Genomic DNA, 12,665 nt, shown 5'->3' with positions numbered 1-12,665 from the left:
AAGCTTGCTCAGACCCAGCAGGAACAAACAGCATGTTGTACCTGACTGTGCAGTTTTGATTTTCTCACCAAATATGTGTCATTGATTCCTAGGTAGTCCCAGCCCTGGGTCCCAGGTGTTACAATCGGTTTCTTCTATACTCCTAGCTCCCTTCAGAGGCAAGGCTGTCCTCAGGGATAACGCAGTATTCTGTTAAGCACACTGGGAACAGCCCACGAAGCATGGAGTCCTTGGGCTTAAACTACAGAGTATGATCCTCTCTCTCTAGTAAGGGCATTGGTTTTCCTATTGTGAATTCCTGCCCTAAATCCCACCCTAATCTGCCAAAGGGAACCACCAGTTGCCATGTTATCCCATGGCTTTTTGCAAGGTTGCTGTTTTCAGCAAATAAAGCTTCTAGTGGTGTTTTAGCATTCATGGAGACTCTGCATCTGCAACCCTGACAGAAAAGATCTGTCAGGATCTTTTCCACATTTCCTATTCAGGTGCTACCTGCAAAACATATAATCAGTCAGGGGGACAAAGACTGGATAAAAAATTCTTCAGCAACGTTTATTCGACAGATTCATCCCCTGTGATCAAAGGCTCTGTCCTTATCCTGTTAAATTTAATGGAAATTTTACTAATAACCTCAGACGACCAGGATATTACTCTCCCTGATTAGTGGATAAAACCATTATAACATTATAACTTCAGGAGAAATTAAATCCCTTCCCTACTCTTTGGGTGGGGGGAAAAAGACATGTATTATGCTCCCTCTTTGGATGATGCCTATTCTCACAACTGGTAATCACCTGAGACAGGAGCTGGTGTCCTGTCAGAGGAGTGTGCTGTAGCAATTTCTCTCATCATCATATATTTAGCCCTGAGTTTGGAAATAGGCTATTGCTAGATGGAGCTGAGCTAAGTTTACCTCCATGGTTGCAGCTGCATTTCTAGTGCCTGTTACCATTGGTGCTGCAGAACCCAGCATTTAACTTCCACTACTTCTTATTCTTTCCTAGGAGACTTGTTGGAGGGGTGTTGAGATAATTTCTCTGTCTTCCCCTGAAATTTTTATTTCTGGAGTGTGTCTCAAATGTACTTAGAGAAAAGGAATGAAATTCAGCAGTATGACTGTGCTAGCAGAGCAAATGTTTTGCTGGTGGTAGCTATTTCCCCTGTCATGTTAGCACTGAATTTGTTCTGGTATTCCTGAAATGCCTTTAAACACTTCATTTCTTCTTTAGAGTGAGCCAAAATGGTCCCTTGTGTGAAAGCTAGCCCTGGGAAGACAGCGCTAAGCCTCTTATGAGAGCAAAGCTGTGCCTGTGTTTAGCCTTATTCCATCACCTTCTGTGGCATTTGAGCTGATTCTACTTTTTATGCCTATCACTTTCTCATTTCCTTTGGCTAGGATCCCTCTTTCTTTCTGCTGAAATGTTTGGAGAGCAGGCAATTCCATGGCTGCCTGCAGATGAAACCAGATCAGCTTTCAGCACTGAGTTGCGTAACAGCTGCCCACTGTCACTTCAGAGCCAATTTTGGGACAGTGTCATCAGCTTTGTCAATCCACACGATCCAGGGAGATTTTTACTGGATAAAAGCTTAAGTGCGTATTAACTGGATCGAATTCTTAAATGTATATCCAAGACATGAAGTGTCAAATGGGACACCCAACTTTTCACTAAACAAACAAAATTGTAATTCATTGATATAAGAATTCCATGAATTCCAGCTATCCATAGGCACATGATATCTAAGATTGTCCTGTGTGCTCACCTGAGTCTGTATGTGAATATGTGGTAATGAGCAAGAAAAATTTTAGTATTCTTTTTTCAAATTTTGCTTTTTTGTTGTTGTTGTCAAATAAAGATTTTAATTGTCATGTTTGTGTTTGTCAAAAGCATGCAACAAAAAAGCCAGTATGAGTAGTATCGGAGTTTTAGTTCCACAGAGCAAGTATAAAAAAGATCCAGTGAAAGCCTGCAAATAGATATCATAGCTTTCCAGTAATAAAAATGTCCCACTCGCCTTAGATGTGGGACACCATGTCCTGGAAGATGTCCTCTTGCTACCTAACAGCAGAGCCTCCTCCAGTGAGAGCATGCTCTAACGTGCTGTCTGCCCTTGCATTCATTTCTGAACAGGACAAGACCCCAGGGCTGGTAGGTCAGCAGCACCCAAGCTGCATTAGATCCCAAGTGGCTTCTGGCAGGAGGTTCAGCACCAGCCTGTCCTGTCAGCACGTGCCAGGCGGCTGATGGACTCTCAAACAATGAATGGAGCTCAGACAGCTCGTAGTTTACACAGGTTTGCATAGACAGCTCCATAACTGAAGTACCATGTGCTCCAGGTGAGTTGTCTGCAGAGGCCCTGCTACTGAAAAGTAAGTCTCAGGACTGAGTTTGGACATATTTCTCTTTGTCTAAACACAAAAGCATGATCAGGTCAGCTTGCTTCACTTGCCTGGTTTGTACTAGTTAAATTACTCACTAGCCTAATAGTAGGTTAACTTAATCCATTACCTTAATATTTCTTTAACTAACTCAGTTTAAATAAGAAACCAATCACATCTGGTGCAAAATTTGCTGAATGATAGAGAATTGTGGCTGCTTAGTAGCTCACAGTCTGACATTAACTTGAAGTCACTTCTCAATAGGCTTCTGAGCATCCACAACATGACATCTGCCTTCAGGGTGGCCAGAGGAATGAAAAAAATTAATTCTTATTTATTTTATTTTAAGTAACTGTCTCATGTTGTAAACAAACTAATAAGCACACCTTAGCCAGGCATGCAGCATTTATAAATCAGTGTAAGGAGCTCTGTTGCTCTGATAAAGTCAATTGGTATACAATGATTTGCATTTTTCACTGATCAGACCTGCCTGCATGAGATTAACTCCTTGCAATTATCTTCTATTTGAAAAGTGTGTTTACGGCACTGAATAGCTTTTAATAGGACATATCAACCCAGCATTTTGGGTCCTTTGGAACAATGGATTTTGCTATGGAAGTTCACAGAGTAATTTTTTCCAGGAATAACCTGGGGTTTTTTTCAGGTTGGATAAATTCCAGCTCAAGTAATTACACTTTGCCTTCCTCAATTCCCCTAAAGGTCCAATTAATTCAGGCATTCTTAGCATAAAACTGTTACACACTGCTACTGTACATGGCTAAACAGCTGTTGTACTTCCCCCCAATGACAAATACATCTCAGTGCTGTGTGAGCTGATTCCCTCACAACACTCTGATGTGGTGTGCCTGAACAATTCCAGTGCTCACAGTCCTCCAGGAAAAAGCACACTGGTTACAGATACTTTTATCATGGTCTTCTTAGACCTGCTAATCTTGATCATCCTTCTTTGTCCTGCTGGTTAAATTCACTCCTGGATCTTGAACTACCAGAGGTGGGTAGGGTCTCAGAGCAGGGGATGTGCCAGGTGCACTGGCAGGCTGTACTCACATGGCACATGTTGTTTTGAATACCTGAGAGGGCACCCCCACTGAGGTAATTAGTTACTTCCTGATTGCTTAACAGGCCTGTGACACCTGTGCTGCCTGATGCCTGTCTGTAGAGAAAGTAAAGTTTAAAATCTCAGTGAGCAAATGGAGATGGAAAGTCCATAGCTGCAGTGGTGCCTCTTCTGCTTTTTCTTTTGAACATGTTTTTACATCTGGTTTTTTGACTAGGTCTCAGTCCAATCATTGCATCAAGAGCATGTTGCTTTGATGCCCACTACTTCCTAGTATTGTTCACTCTAATGATCTGGTGTGACTCCTGTGGTTTGTAAAATCAGCTGCAGTGCTCATGTCTGACCTTTGTTGTCAAACAGGAGCCAGCTGTCACATCAGAGTCTCAGAGCTTCTGAATAGGGGGTTTTCCAGACATCATCCAGCTTCAGAAATCTTGCCCCTGTCATAATCATTGTGTTAGTGAGGATGTTTCAACACCAGGGTTGAAATTAATGGCCTCTTGCTTCTGTCGTTCAGCTCAAAAGCAGTGTGAGGCCCGAAGGTAACTCCTGCTACACCATCTTCTTGGAGGGACCTCTGCACTGCTGGAGCAGCAGCTAACAGTAGCAGAGCTACAATGAGAGAGGGTCTCACAAAAAGAAAGCTGAATATGACAAGGATCAGAAGGGGGCAATTTCTCTACCATGTGCTTTTCTGTTTGACCTTTAGGGCTCCTTTTGGACATGCTGTAGGATTTCCAGTTGTGTTAACTCCCAGCATCTGCATCCAGGTCTGCAAGATAAAATGGGGACAAATTTTTTGTGGTGCTGTTGTGAGACGGGATAATCCTCGCTTCTGTCTTATCTGCACCTGTGGATGCATTTGCCCTTCAGCCCACAGGGGGCTCAGTTCAGCTTGCATTGCTTGAGGGATAGAATTTCAGCTGGCAGCTTCTGGGTCCAGCTGGCCTTGGCAGGTGGAGTAGCTCTGGGAAGGAGGCTGTTCAGTGACGGCTGTCCTACATCGGTCTGTCTCTGATGTCCATCAAGGTTTCACTCAGTACCAATTTACAGCTTCCTTCCTGCATGGCTGTCAGGGGTAGCTGTCATCATACCAGACCCCTCTTCCACTTGTGACATTGGCATCCTCTGACCATGACATGAAGCAGTGGATAAAGGCTGCAACAGGGAGGTGGCATGTGCCTGCCTTTCCTGCATGTACTACCAGAGTCAGCCAGCTCACATTTCATGGGAGCTCAGTCTGGAGGTGGACACATTCAGTACACGTCCTTCCTGGGGAAAGGCTGCCATCCCTGAAACATTTCTTCCTCCAAGCCCATTGGCTTCCAAGACGTGGCAAGGAGTGTAGAGAGCAAGTTAAAGCATTAGGAAAACAGGTTTCATTTCACATATGTAATTGGGCAAATTGACATTCTCCAGAATGGGATGGGGAAGAGAATTGGGAGGGTTAGAGTGAAAAAACCCATGGTGAGAGGGACCAGTTTGATTTCTATTTATGCCTCAACATGTGTTATACATGAGGTGAAAAATTAGTCCAGGGGCTGCACACGTGATGAATGGGAAGCCCTTTCCCCAGGGAGGCTTCACCTGACAGCTGATCAGGGCAGAGAAAGCTTCCACAATCAGGCTGCAAATGACCCCCACTTACTGGTGGGGCAGATGGCTGAATGCCCAGGAGAAAATGCCTGGGAAATCGGGCTGTGGGAGGAGAATTAACACAGAGAAGCAGTTAACTGCGACACAGTGGGGCATAGTGGTAACAATCTGTCCCTGTCTTCTGTTTCTTTCTCCATGTCTCTTTTTCTCTCTCTGTTCCCTTTTCCATCCCCCGTCCGCAGGAACACTTACTTTTCTTTATCAATAAACAGTTCTCAGATAGAATATTGCTGGTTTTGCACTTTATTTTTGTCCGAGAAACAAAATAAGGAATTAATTCATTGCTTCCCATAGGCAGGCAGGTGTTCACTAATCTCCAGGAGAGCAGGGCCCCATCATGAGTAAGGATGACTTGGGAAGACAAATGACATGATTTTGAACTTCCTCCCCTTCCTTCTTCTTCCCCTAGATTTATATGCTAAGCATGGCACTGTGAAGAAAGTGAACTCTTCCCCAGACAAAAGCAGCATGCAGACCAGCCTCTTCTCCTCATTCTTAGATGCCTGCATAAATGATGACAAAGTTTTGCACATACCTGAAACCTTTTTAGAGGGGGGCCTCACCTGATCTGAGGTGCTGTCCCGCTCTGGTGCCTTTGTATGGATATGCCTCTGGTTCAAGGCAGGCTGCAAAGCTATGCCTGCCAGCCTCCTCCCCGCACAGCACCCACCCCACAGGCAGCAGCCGGGACCTTTCTCTGCCAAGGAGAAGGGCCATAAGGAGCTGATGCTGCATTACCCAGGGTCTGGCATCAGGCACAAAAGGTGGCTGGTGCCCAGAGGAATACCTGAGGGATTAGTTTTGGATTATGGGCTGCCCAGCCAGAGCTTAATTTGCTCTTTACCTTGTGCCAGACAGGGAATTCCTGTGGGGAACAGACACTGCAACCAGTGTTTCCACCTGGGCCTAGGGTGTGGGCATATTAAATTGCCATTTTCAGGATGACCTCCTGCCACTATGAGGTAGTCACAGAGACCAGTGGAGACACAGCTACCCTCCTTCTCTTCCTCAGCTTTCCCACTCTCTTCTCTCCATTTTCTTCGTCACCCTGTCCCCTTCTTCCTGCTTAGTGTATGCATACCACTGATCCTTATGGCTTTAACAGAATATCATTAACCTGCAGCACTACAGAATACTAGAGCTTTCTTAAAAACCTGCCACTTTCTGTTTTTACAGTCTGTTGAAGTACAGGCACCTCAGACCAAGCTGAGGGGCTGACCTGCTGCTGTGTACTGATTTTGGCTTCCATATCCCTGCAGAAGTTTTATTCTGCTGGTGCTTCAGAGATGGTTTGGACTCCAGGTTGTGTCTCTTCAGACCATGGGCCCATTATGAATTTGTACAGTATCACATCTAAAAGAGTAGAAGTACACTTGCATTTTCATGCAAATGAGGATGCCTTTGAAACTTGAAGAAGAGAATGGGGTTTTGCTATATTTGAAATTCCCTTCTTGCCCCACCCTCATCTATTTTTTCTCCTGCTTTCACAAGTGCTGCAAGAAATGAGCTAACTTGCCTTTACAACACAACGACTATGATGTGGCACAGCACGAGTGTTCTTGTGCTCTCCTTCCATCACACTGTCACTTCAACTTGTTCACATTATCATGTGAACATTAAACATACTCTTTTAGCATGAGTATGATAATAGTTGTATCATATGAAAAATAAGGACTCTCCATTTTTGTCTCACTCAATCTACATTGTATTTTCCTTATTTAGTGGCTGGATAAGCAAATCTTTGCTGCATTTATTTCATGTGGTTGCCTTGTGCTCAATGATTATGTTATCTCTTTATGTAGTACTATGCCATGTAAATTTGGATGGAGGGGGTATAGATTTTTACAGTGCAGGCTGATTGCAAACCTTCTCAGCATTTAGCAGCTGTTTTGCTGGCAGCCAGTTTAATCACATGTCGATGGTAAAGGAAAGCACATGTGATTGTATTTGTAAACTGCCTTTTTGTGAATGTCAAGATAAGTTATTTTACCTCAGAATTAAAAAAAAAAAAAGTCTTAAAACTGTGGAATCCAGCTGGACACCTAACTTTTGAAACTCCAGGAATGCTAAAATCAAATAAATTAAATAAAAAATCAAATCTTTTAACCTTTTCAAATCACCAAGTTTCATCTTAAACGGTTTCTCAAATATCCAAAGCTCAAAGCATGTAGATTGTACCTTTGTGACTGAAAACCTTTGGGGGTTTTGCAGCAGTTTTTAACTTTCAAACACTGAAGCAGAGGAACATAAGGCATAGTACCAGATTTGGACATTTTATATATTCTCCAGTGAAAGTTGCTTATGTAACTTAAACGTGCAGTTCATGCCTTGCAGCATCAGCCTGACTCTGAGAACTTGCCACGGTTACAGAACATGCTGGCTCCCAAAACCAGGCTGTTCCATATTGGTTGTTTAGATGTCCAAAGTATATCTAGTTAAAAAAACCCTGAAATTAATTAAATGGGCAAGTGGCTGCTTACCTGGGAATACTCTGTTCTTACTGAGAGCTGCAGTTTGAGTGGGACCTCATAATTTATTGCAATTCATTTCTTTCATGACCTGACCATTTATAGGCAAGTACAAAAAGGGCTTATTGTTTTTTTCTTTCTCCAGCTGCAACATAATGATGTGGCATACAACAAAAGAAGCATTTCTACTGCATACAAGGAGCAGAGGAGGAAACCCCAGAAGCCTTTCTGTGTGTAGGGCTCAGCTGTCATGGAAGCAAGACAGGATGTGAATTACCTCTGTTATCCTCTCCCTTACGGTCTCTGCTTGACCTGGCTCATCCTCTTTTTAAGAAGCTGCTATTGCAGTAGGATGTCACTTCAGTCCCTGTTCACAAGTGTTGGTTGGTTTTTCCCAAGACATAAGGACAGATAATTTTGGGGTAACTGGATAAGGCTTCTAGTAAAACCACTGTGCCCTTTGTATTTCTGTACAAATGTCCAGGTAAATTTTTCACTGCAGGATTCTGGTATTGTCTTACTCCAATTCCTGCAGTCTTGGGTTGGAATGCTTTTTCTGACTTCATCCCACCAGGAAAAGTATGGGATGTCTTAGTAGTGTTCACACCTGCTATGCATCTCTTTTTCCAACGTTCCCTGTTTCTACACTCAGTGCTGTGTGCTCTGAATACATTGCAATGAAGGACCAGCTGCCCAGGACCACAAAGCAACACCTTTTTAAGTTCTGAAATGCCTACCAAAGGGTATTACAGGGATCCTTGTAAGTACTGTCCTGCTAGCATCCTTCTCTGAGGAGGATGGAGTCACTGCTGGTTTTACTGCTCTTCTTTTGAGGCATTAGGTTTAGTCTTTGTGTGAACAGGCTGGAAGCTAAGATGTTATGACCTAAGAGGACAGTATGCATGAAGTCCTTGGAAGGTTAAAAGTTCTGTATGTGTGGTTTTACCTATTAGTGAGTATGGAAGATTTTCAATGCTGTCTTGCCTATCGGTGAAAGCATGTGACATAATTTCTTCCCTTTTTCAGGATTGCTGGTTTTGCTTTTTCCTGCTCACCTTCCTGCTTTTGTACATGGCTGCTGCTCCCAATGCAGCTTGCATCTGCTTTGTACAACCTCTGCTCTCTTACAGTTCAAAACTGCCTTTGGTCTTGAGCAGAGCAAAAAGCAAAGCACATCCTGGCCACAGAGCAATACTGCTGCATGGACCATTGCTGAAATAAAATCTTGGTTTCTCACTTTGCTAAACAGCTTCTGTTTCAGGCCCTTTTGACCCAGTTTTCACATAGCTTGAGAACTCATTGCCTGCTTTACTTGGTGTCTGCAATATGGCTCACTCTGTTCAGTGATTTCCACTTGACCTTTCCAGTTTAACTTGCTTCTTTGCCATCAGCCAACGAAAGGGCAGGCGCTGAATATGTTTAAGGCGTCAGGTTGCTAATGTGGGCACTGTTTGGCCAGTGGATGTGCATGCCTGCAGGAGTGTGAGGAATGACAGGAGGATGTACAGCTTGCTGGTAGAAGACAGTGCATTTCAGAGCTTGAAGGCTTTGCATAGGAGAGCCTGTGCCAGGGAATATTAAATACTGTTCCATGTCCAGAAATAAAAGTCTGCAGAGCATGCTGAAATCCTTTGTATCTTCCCTTGGAATTGTTACTCAGAGAACTCCTCAAGAGCAGCATGCAATTTTGCAAATATTCAGACCCTTTGGTAAGTGACTGCATGGTGTACATACTTTGTCCTTTTGATTATGATGCTGGTTTAGATTGTATATGTCCTTTCATGTCTGCGAGACTGAATCTGTGTTTTTGCTTAGACAATAATAATTAAGTTTCTTTTGAAACATTTTTTTTTTTTTTTTCCCTTAGAACATGATTATTTTAAAAAGTAAAATAGCTCACAACTGGGTGTATTTGTGGAAGCTAAACCTTTGTTTTCCAAGTTTCTGACTCAATTCCCTTACACATATTAGCGAGCAATGCTGCCATCCAACAGCTGCCTGAAGCTCACATCAAGATGAGATAGTTACTTAGGACCAGTCCTTGAGACCGACAAGGAACTAAAGGAAAGAAAAAAAAGAGCCTCTAATCTACTGCAAGTTGGGACCCTGTGGGCACTCTTTGGCTAAGAGCCAAGAACAGAGATGGGAGATGCACGCACAGCATCTGCTTGGAAAAACTCCTTATCTCAGTGAGTAAACTCAGCCCATCCTTCACAGGTCAGGATGTGACTCATGCTCCAAGGTGCTCTGCAGCAGGGATGACCTGACTAGCCAAATGGTAATCTTAAAATGTAGGAGATACTTGGTGCTTTCTGTTAGCTGAGAGTTTGCAGAAGACAGCAATTTTTCGCCAAAAGCCAGCACCAGTAAGCTGCCGACAGATGCATCTCCCGACTCCAAATGCCCCATCTGCCTGGATAGATTTGACAATGTCGCATATCTAGATCGCTGCTTGCATAGGTTCTGCTTCCGCTGTGTCCAAGAATGGTCAAAAAACAAAGCAGAATGTCCCCTCTGCAAGCAACCCTTTTTTTCCATTTTCCATACAATTCGTGCTGAAGATGACTTTAAGGAGTACATACTCAGCCCCTTAGAGACCAGCTCTTTTGCCAGCCCTGATGGCCGGAGGTTTCGTTACCGTACTACCTTAACAAGGGAACGCCGCACGTGTGTCGCAGCAGGGTGCTGATGGAAGTGCTGCAACATTCTGAAAGCGTCTCCAGGGGAAGCCGCTTGGCAAGGCTGCCACACGTGCACACATCACACTGGATAGCTCCAAACATACCAACGATGTAAGAAGCAGGAAGGGTCTCCATATGGGGTTCCACAGGGGAAGTTTATTCCAGCCACACAAAGGGGTCCAGGGACGAAGACCAAGAATAATGGAGAGTCCAGGTTTATATACGGGGTGGGGAGAGCATCAGGGACCAATGATCTGAGGGTGCAGGGGCGGTACAAAGGTGGGGCTAGGGCATGGGAACCAATGGGGAAAGTCTGGGGGAGTGGCGAAGGAGCAACAGCCAATAGGACAGCGGGGAAGGGAGAACTTTCTAGATTAAGGGCATATAAGGGAGAAAGGGGCAGGGAGGCCAACGGGCCAACCAGGGGAGCGGAACTGGGGTACATCAACATAATAGAACAAAGCATCCTAGGGGAAGCCTCTTTGGTCACCCTGACCTGGGGATCTCTGGACTTAGGGACAGTTCCACCAATGGACTCCCTTTGTTCTTTGGTCTGTAGGCCCACTGGCCTCCACAACTCCCCCTTCTTTATTAAGTAAAAAGGCTTCCCCTCGCAATTTGAAAATTAAATGTTTAAAACAACTAAATGCACACAAAACAATAAAAATAATCAGAAGCACCCATAGTCCAATTCTCAGGTTGGTTGCCAACCATTTTGCGGGCCCCCAATGTCCCAGCAAGTCCTCAAACCATTCCGGTGTCTTCTCAGTCCTTAGCTCTTTTATAAGGTTCTTCATCTTCTGGATGCTCGCATGGATGCTCTCACTGTGGGTGGTGAGGTTGAAACAACACAGCCCCTCAAAATCCTGGCAGCCATGTCCATGGGCAAGCAATAGATATTCAATGGTGGCCTGATTTTGGAGGTTGACATGCCTGGTGGTTTCCTTGTCCGTGAGGAGGTTGCTCAGTGCTGAAGATGTTAAGTTGGCCTGCTTACCAAGTCAGCACGCCAGGTGAGAAAGCTCACCAAGGGCCTTAGCATTGGCAACCCAAGGTAGGAAAAGGGATACTGCAGCCCTCTTTGTCCTAGGCTAATCAATAATTTCACTGTCACAATTTTCATCCAATTCTGTGAACTCTCTTTTTTGGCAGGCCAATTCAGTTTTACACCAATCCTGAATTAAAGTTAGGTTTGGCGTGAGGATGGTAAGCTGGCCAAGGGTGCATGGGCCTCCTCAGAGAAGGGATGGTATCCTGGCCCATACCCTGTCCTCACAGATTAGAAACACACCCCGGGGGAGCAGTCTGGAGTTCCAAGTGGATGCGGATGTTGAGGTGGCTGCCCCCGTGGCAGGGGCAGCCTGTGGGCTGGGGGGCCCAGGGGTGGTGAGACAGCCCCGAAGTTTGAATCAACCCCCTTGGGTAAGCCTTAAGGCAGGGTGTCTGAAAGGGCTTCTCCCAAGGTTCTCTGCCACTTCATGTTAATGTACCCCAGTTCTGTTACCCCGATTGGTTTGCTAAATCTCCACCCCCTGTACTCCTGATAAGTTCATGTCCTAGAATATTCTCCCTTCCCTGCTTCCCCATTAGCCCTTGGTCCTTGGCTCCTCCCTCCACATTTCCCCATTGGCTCCTGTTCCCTGGCCCCCCCTAAGGCCCACCACCTGCCGTGGTACCCTCAAACCATTGGTCTCTGATGCTCTCCCTGCCCCTTGTCACACTCATACTTACACCCTGGACCCTCCTGTGTAGAGGGATTCCTTGTGGAACAGGGGCATATGATACCCCTGGAAAGATTGGACAACCCAGGGTTGCTGAGGAAAAGCCCCTGAACTGGCCCCTGGCTGCAGGCAAGCCTGGAAAGCACCTGGCTTGAGGCAGCCCTGAAAGTCCTTGGCAAAGTTATACACTGGTCAGCTCCCCTGCTGCTTAGAGGCTGTCTAGAGGGACTGGGTGTGAATCTTTGCAAAAGTAGATATAAGCTTGTATAGGTAAGCAATAAAGCAGAGAACGAAGCTCAAATCGTATTGGTGAACGTGTCGTTACTCTGGCCAGCTCTCCAGCACTCGGCCCCAAAACCTGGCGCCTGAGCAGGGACTCTAGTGATTTTCATTTAGATGCAGTTTGTTTTCGCTTAAATGCAGTTTGCTTAGATGCGACAAGACTCCAAATCATCGCACAGATGGTGAGGAGCCTGGAGAGCTGGAGCGGGAGTGTCCCGGCAAAAACGTTGAGTGGAGCCGGAGACTGGAGCTCGCATGGCTGAGTGGGCCCCTCTCAGGTAAGAAGCTATGGAATACGAGGCTGCCACTCGTCTCCTAGCCAGTATTCTCTCTAAGAGAGGCAGGACTGTAAAAGATTGAGTTCTCTATGCTCTAATTACGTGGGCCTGGGAACAGGGTTTT

This window comes from Aphelocoma coerulescens, assembly GCF_041296385.1.
Source record: "Aphelocoma coerulescens isolate FSJ_1873_10779 chromosome Z unlocalized genomic scaffold, UR_Acoe_1.0 ChrZ, whole genome shotgun sequence".
In the NCBI taxonomy this organism is placed as follows: domain Eukaryota; kingdom Metazoa; phylum Chordata; class Aves; order Passeriformes; family Corvidae; genus Aphelocoma; species Aphelocoma coerulescens.
The sequence above is the reverse complement of the archived record's forward strand: the minus strand, read 5'-3'. Positions refer to the sequence as shown.